Source organism: Oncorhynchus masou, chromosome 15 (assembly GCF_036934945.1).
Source record: "Oncorhynchus masou masou isolate Uvic2021 chromosome 15, UVic_Omas_1.1, whole genome shotgun sequence".
Taxonomy (NCBI): Eukaryota; Metazoa; Chordata; class Actinopteri; order Salmoniformes; family Salmonidae; genus Oncorhynchus; species Oncorhynchus masou.
This window is the reverse complement of record NC_088226.1, coordinates 30,184,391-30,189,918: the sequence shown is the minus strand read 5'-3', so window position 1 is coordinate 30,189,918 and position 5,528 is coordinate 30,184,391.

Sequence of the window (5,528 nt, the reverse complement as noted above, 5' to 3'; positions counted from 1 at the left end):
TCCAGGAATGGTGGATGGATGACAGATCACATCCATGAACAATGCATTGCATTAAAATTACGTTTTTATTTGTATTGTGTGATGTCAAGTGGCAGTACATTGTAGTAGACTAGGCCTACACAACACAATATTCATGTTAGTTTATCAACAAAACAAAGAAGACCCGCGTGAATGTCTATTTACCAACATACTGTAATGAAACAGGCAGGGAGCAGGTCTCGTACCCTCGACCTTCTAGTCCGAGGTCCGTCGCGTTACCCAGGGTCGTTACAATACTCTATACGACCAATGTTCCCTCTAAACTGCGTGTATGTGCGTCCGTAGCCTAGGCTACCGCTCTTTTATCACGCAACATTTTTCCTCACATGAAACGCACTGTGCAAAGTTCATGCATTTCTGTTGAGAGGCGCTGTATTTGGACGGCAAAAATAACTTGCTCAATAACGTTTCCCTGTGGCATACCTTCACTCGACAATTATTCAAATCTAAATGTCAAATGAATAATCTGATATTATTCCACACAATTTTGTGTCACTTTGCTTTCTGCTCGATTAATCCGGGGTCGATTGAACCAGGAATGGTGGAGAGATTACATACCACATTCTTTGCAATATGTGATGTCAAGTGGCAGTACGTTGTAGTAAACTTAAACTAACATTAATCTTGTGTAGGTTATCAACAAAACAAATAAGACCAAAGTGAATGTCTACTCACCAACATACTGCATATGACAAATGTTCCAAACTGTGTGCATGTGCTGGTGCACAGCTCCCCCAGGACTGCTGTGCAGAAAAATATCTGCCTGTGCAGAGAAGCACTAGATTGAACTTCACTCAACTTTCTACAGTTTTCCCCCTTATTAGTTAACATGATCAACCTTTCCGTTTACTGTAGGAATTTTGATCGAATCAACGCAATATTAGCCACTTTCAACATATGGAAACAAAGGAACTATGCAAGACTTAAAGACAATGTATGCTTGATCTGAATATGTGTTTGGAGGGGCCATATGGATGGTGTGAAGCAATTGCGGAGCCTCCAAGAGGCATGCAGAGGCCAAATTGAGCTCTGTACAGCATCACCTTGCCTATCCAAATTTTGTAACAATGAAGAGGGCTCCGTATAGCATAAACACTAACTCACTTCCTTGACAACTTCCTACAAAACAGCTCTGCTCAGGCAAGCGCAATACCAGATTAACCATGCAGGGCCTTTTAGTACGCAAAACTAATTATGCAAGACGTTTTGTTGTAGGCAGAATGCATCAGAGTAAGACTGACCATACTCTACACAGACGAGTGAGGCATAACCAATCAGAGCTGCAGTAGGCCTATATGCAAATAGACCATTGCCGTACATGGATCTGTGCTATTCACTTTGAACTGGACTGTGTTTACAGCATTAGCGGTCATGAGTAGATGTGCTTATTTTGAGATCTAAGGGAGAGCTGCATGTAGCAACTCATGCACATTTTGTTTATATCCTTTGCTAGTTAGTGAATTATTAGCCCAGTTATAGATAATTTCTTGTCAGCAATGGGGGAGTTATTGCTTCCTACAAGAGCACAACCTGTGTATATTTCAAGACATCTTTGAAAAGCTAGTCAGGTAAAGAGAATTGTTTTGTCTTAAAGGGGCAGTGTTGTATTTTGAGACTGGCTTGAATAAGCTAAGTAGTCAATATGCAGAGGGTAGCATAACTTGTCTGATTATTTGCAATAATGGTATGGGAATAATCATGCATATTATTATTATATTTATTTATTAAGTGGTTTCTTGCATCAAACAACACAACATTTTCAGTCACCTCCTTGTCTGAAGGACAAGTGGATACACAGGTTAATGTCAAGCCCTGCATCTTTTTTTCAAAAGTATCATGGAATGAAGGCCTATGTTGAACACCACACATTGGCTGCTACTGGAGGCTGAATGACAGAACAGCTATTTCCATGTTAAAATGTTATGGGATATATTTTATGCATTGTTCTTTTATAGTAGGACACTGGTAGGCCTACATTATGATCAAATAGCCACAGTAGCCTACCTGACCACTGTCTGAAACTGTAACTTAATGCACGTACAGCCTCAGTGTTCACAGTAAATACAGTGTTCACAGTAAACTTTCATGTTTGCGCTCAGCAGACCTGAAATTTGCTCAGAGCCTAAAAAAAGAGGGAACATTGTATATGACCCTGGTAAATACGGTGCATTCGGTCTCCCGAGTGACACAGTGGTCTAAAGCACTGCGTCGCAGTGCTAGCTGTGCCACTAGAGATTCTGGGTTCAGACTCTTTCACAGCCGGCCGCTAGCACGATTGGCCCAGCGTCATTCCGGGTTAGGGGAGGGTTTGGCCGGCAGGGATGTCCTTGTCCCATTGTGCACTAGCAACTCCTGTGGCGGGCCGGGCGCAGTGCACGCTGACACTGTCACCAGGTGTACAGTGTTTCCCCTGACACATTGGTGCAGCTGGCTTCCAGGTTAAGTGGGCATTGTATCAAGAAGCAGTACAGCTTGTTTGGGTTTCGTTTTGGAGGAAGCACGGCTCTTGACCTTCGCTTCTCCCGTTGCAGCGATGAAACAAAACTGCATCTACCAATTGGATACCACGTAGCTTGGGAGAAAAAGGGGTAAAAAAAAAAGAACTAATGAAAAAAAAACGGTGTATTCGGAAAGTTTTCAGACCCCTTGACTTTTCCCACATTTTCTTACGTTACAGCCTTATTCTAAAATAAATTATTATTATTATATTATTAATGAAAAACTGAAATATGACATTTAAAAAAGTATCCAGACCCCTCAGATTCCTCAGTACTTTGTTGAAGCACCTTTGACAGCAATTACATCTGAGTCGTCTTGGGTATAACACGAGAAGCTTGGCACACCTGTATTTGGAGAGCTTCTCACATTCTTCTCTGCAGATCATCTCAAGCTCTGTCAGGTTGGATGGGGAGCATTGCTGCACAGTTATTTACAGGTCTCTCCAGAGATGTTCTAACGGGTTCAAGTCCGGGCTCTGGCTGGGCCACTCAAGCACATTCAGAGACTTTTCCAGAAGCCACTCCTACGTTGTCTTGGCTGTGTGCTTAGGGTCGATGTCCCACTGGAAGGTGAATCTTCGCCCCATTCTGAAGTCCTGAGCGCTCTGAAGCAGGTTTTCATCAAGGATATCTCTGTACTTTGCTCCTTTCATCTTTCCTTCTATCCTGACTAGTCTTCCAGTCCCTGCCACTGAAGAAAATCCCCACAGCATGATGCTGCCACCACCATGCTTCACCGTTGGGATGGTGCAAGGTTTCCTCCAGACGTAACTCTTGGCATTCAGGCCAAAGAGTTCAATCTTGGTTTCATCAGACCAGAGAATCTTGTTTATCATAGTCTGAGAGTCGTTATTTACCTTTGGCAAACTCCAAGCGGGCTGCCTTTTACTGAAGAGTGGCTTCCGTCTGCCTACTCTACCATAAAGGCCTGATTGGTGGAGTGCTGCAGAAATGGTTGTCCTTCTGGAAGGTTCTCCCATCTCTACAGAGGAACTCTGGTGCTCTGCCAGAGTGACCATTGGGTTCCTGGTCACCTCCCTTACCAAGGCACTTCTCCCCCGATTGCTCAGTTTTGCCAGGCTTCCAGCTCTAGGAAGAGTCTTGGTGGTTTAAAAAACTTCTTCCATTTAAGAATGATGGAGGCCAATGTGTTGCTGAGGACCTTCAATGCTGCAGACATTTTTTGGTACATTTCCTCAGATCTGTGCTTCGACAAAATCCTGTCTCGGAGCTCTACGGACAATTTCTTCGACCTCATGGCTTGGTTTTTGCTCTGACATGCACTGTCAACTGTGGGACCTTATATAGACAGGTGTAGCCTTTCCAAATAATGTACAATCAATTGAATTTACCACAACTGGACTCCAATCAAGTTGTATAAACATCTCAAGGATGATCAGTGGAAACAGCATGCACCTGAGCTCAACTTCGAGTCTCATAGCAAAGGATCTGAATACTGACAGTGAAGTCGGAAGTGTACATACACCGTAGCCAAAAAACATTTAAACTCAGGTTTTCACAGTCCTGACATTTAATCCCAGTACAAATTCCCTGTCTTAGGTCAGTTAGGATCACCACGTTATTTTAAGAATGTGAAATGTCAGAATAATAGTAGAGATATGTAACGGTTTACTTTACCTGAAGGAGAGGCGGACCAAAACGCAGCGTGGTGGTTATTCATGTTTAATTTATAAAGGCACTGTACATGAATAAACTAACAAAACAAGAAATGTGAAAAAACCAAAACAGCCCTATCTGGTGCAAACACAGAGTCAGGAACAATCACCCACAAACACATAGTGAAACCCAGGCTACCTAAGTATGATTCTCACTCAGAGGCAACTAATGACACCTGCCTCTGATTGAGAACCATACTAGGCCGAAACATAGAAATACCCAAATCATAGAAAAACAAACATAAACTGCCCACCCCAACTCACGCCCTGACCATACTAAATAATGACAAATCAAAGGAAATAAAGGTCAGAACGTGGCAGTACCCCCCCCCCCCCGGTGCGGACTCCGGCCGCAAAACCTTGACCTATAGGGGAGGGTCTGGGTGGGCGTCTGTCCACGGTGGCGGCTCTGGCGCAGGACGCGGACCCCACTTCACCAACGTCTTAGTCCGCCTTCTTGTCCGCTTCCGTGGCCTCCTAACCACGGTGACCCTACTAAATGACCCCACTGGACTGAGGGGCAGCTCGGGACAGAGGGGTAGCTCGGGCCAGAGGGGCAGCTCGGGCCAGAGGGGCAGCTCGGGCCAGAGGGGCAGCTCGGGACAGAGGGGCAGCTCGGGACAGAGGGGTAGCTCGGGACAGAGGGGTAGCTCGGGACAGAGGGGTAGCTCGGGACAGAGGGGCGGAAGCTCTGGACAGAGGGGCGGAAGCTCTGGACAGAGGGGCGGAAGCTCTGGACAGAGGGGCGGAAGCTCTGGACAGAGGGGCGGAAGCTCGGGACAGAGGGGCGGAAGCTCGGGACAGAGGGGCGGAAGCTCGGGACAGAGGGGCGGAAGCTCGGGACAGAGGGACAGGGGCTCTGGGGCTCTGGCGCCTCTGGGCTGAGGGGCTCTGGCGCCTCCTGGCTGACTGGCGGCACTGGCGGCCCCTGGCTGACTGGCGGCCCCTGGCCTACTGGCGGCACTGGCGGCCCCTGGCTGACTGGCGGCACTGGCGGCTCCTTGCAGACTTGCGGCACTGGCGGCTCCTTGCAGACTGGCGGCTCCTTGCAGACTGGCGGCACTGGGCAGACGGGTGGCTCAGGCAGCGCTGGGCAGACTGTCGACTCTGATGGCGCTGGGCAGATGGGAAGCTCCGGCAACGCTGAAGAGGAAGGCTCTGGCAGCGCTGGACTGAGTAGCTCTGGCTCCTCTGGAATGAGGGGCTCTAGCGCCTCTGGACTGAGGGGCGGGAGCTCTGGCAGCGCCGAACAGGCGGGAGACTCTGGCAGCGCTGGAGAGGAGGAAGGCTCTAGCAGCGCCGGAGAGGCAGGAGA